The sequence below is a fragment of the Hyalella azteca genome, unplaced genomic scaffold, assembly GCF_000764305.2.
Source record: "Hyalella azteca isolate HAZT.00-mixed unplaced genomic scaffold, Hazt_2.0.2 contig17804, whole genome shotgun sequence".
In the NCBI taxonomy this organism is placed as follows: domain Eukaryota; kingdom Metazoa; phylum Arthropoda; class Malacostraca; order Amphipoda; family Hyalellidae; genus Hyalella; species Hyalella azteca.
In genome coordinates, this window is record NW_025947574.1 from 14,973 (window position 1) to 17,431 (window position 2,459).

Consider the following 2,459-nt stretch of genomic DNA (forward strand, 5'->3'; position numbering starts at 1 on the left):
ACGATTAACCATGTAAGCAACCCACGATCTACTCTGCATTTCTGAACTATCACTCGAAATATTGGTCATGAATTGAGCTATTATTCATAACGCCTGCAGTGACCTTATAATCCTGCAGTAAATAAGACTTTGCATCAGCCGGTGAGACATGATTCAATTTACGCGCGAACTTCACGCGTTGTTCGTTACAATTCCAGGCTTAACAGAGGTGTTGCAGTAGCCCAGGCATCCCTGCGGGCTGCATGAGCTAAGGTGTTGTAGTAGCCCAGGCATTTGAAGTCCTTACGATGTGTGTCATAAGAAAGAACTGATCCTAATATCTTCATTTCGCGGGTTTGGTAATAATGAGAATTTATTGCGGCGTAAACTCAGCATCGTCGTGCAGTGAAAACCCACGACGTTTCTGATACCCCCACAAAAAGAGAAGAAACATTCGTCCTTACATGCATTCATGATGAAATGGGCGTAATAAAAGTCAAAATATATCAAAAGTTTTATTGTTTTCAGTGAGCATGCAAGCACAAGACAATGAATGCATTATTCAGTGAGGACAAAGTGTTGGCGCTACGTTAGCAAGGACATTTTTCCTCAGCCACCATATCTCATAGGAAGTCGGGAACGCTCGTGAATAAAAGACGCAATTCGCGTAAATCTTTGGAAATTATTCCTACCGATAACTTCATATCCTAAACATGGCCGAAAATTACATTAACTACGATCTTTTACATGCTAAATATATCGGAAATTATCTCTACTACCTTCTTTTCCATGCTAAATATTTATGGAAATTATCCGTCTTGAAAAACCCATCTACTCAACCACACCCTTCCGGCCATAAAACGACCGTGAGTTCATCTCCAATCATATATTTTGTTTTCTGAGCCTTTCAAAAAATTGGTGCTATTCGCAATAATATCTATGAATTTACCAAAATATTACTGAAAGGGTAAAAAGGTTATCCTCCACATTCGAGAAGTGAGCGCTGCCCGAAAAAGCAGCTGCGACTTATGCTGACTTGCCTGAACAAATAATGGCCTTGTCGGCGAGACTCTACAGACTTACGTCTGCTCTGCAAGGCCTCCTGGGCCTATACTTTCAAAAAAAGTTAAGAGATCGTAAATTCATCAGCCAATCATTGACGGCATTTCTAGCAAAATCCACCAATCATAGATAAGAAAATAGAGCGTAAGTACTTACGTTCACGTAGCGAGTTCTGAAACTTTGGCCCCTGATCTAGTTCTCTGCAGCTGCCATGCGGCTGGCAGACTTATTTATTTAGTTAATATCTCACATTTAGTCCTGATAATTTAGTAATAAGCTGACGATTCACTCTGCAGCCACGTGACAGAAAATTCAACGCGTGTAACGGAGATGAAGGCTTATATCGCATTTATATAGATTATTATCGCAATTATATCGATTATTTTGTCTCGCAATTATACCGATTACGGCTGTTGTACGGCTATTGCGGCTGTTTTATACGGCCATTACCTCTTTATATACGGTCCTACGGCTGTTTTTTTATTAACGAGACGAAGCTTACCAATTAGCTGAGGAGAGACATGATTACAAACAACAAGCATCTGAGATGCCACATTTTGCTGTCACATTTTGGCTTCACATTTTACTGTCACATTTGTCACATTTTGCTATCCGATTCACGTTGGTCTCCATTTGCTCATTGCTCATATATTAATTGAAGTTCTAATAGTTTCCCACCGCGGAAATTATTTGCAGCTTATGCTTATAAGATCTAAGAAATTTCTTAACATTTTATTTTACGTGAAAAGCTATCTGTGGTTTCAATTTCCTATAATATTGATATTATTACATGAATATATTATTACATTATTATATGCAATAGACGTAGTCATGTGTCTGTGACAGCATCAATCTCTGGCAGGACGCCTCTGCAACACACTTACAAGGAAGCCAACAGAGAATTGCGCTAAGTTTCTCTATGATGCTAAGTTCTCGCACTCAAGTTAGGGCTGGTGTTCTCAAGTTAGGTCAATCACGGCTGAGAATGGCCTCGACCATCAAGTTTTTTGAGTGTACACAGGCCTGCTATACATACACGTGTCCTAAATGTTCGTATGCGATTATAACTGAACTCGTGTCATTAAAAAAATGAGTGAGGTTTTGTCCAAATAGTGATGGACTTTTTGCTCATGCGTCAATTTCTAAAAATTTACTCATTTTAGTATTGTCCGCAAGAAATTTGGAAAAAATGATCCGATGATTTTTCTGGCCAAGTCTAAGTCTGTTACAAACGAGATAAAAGTAATTCATTGCTCATATTAAATTTTATTCATGTATTTCTAGAATTCTATTGACCAATGTTAAAATTTTGTCTCATTTTTGGAATTAGGTAAACTTGTAATTTATAATTACTATCACTACAAAAAAATAAACAAATAAATTAATAAAAAAATAAATAATCACGATGAATACCTGCT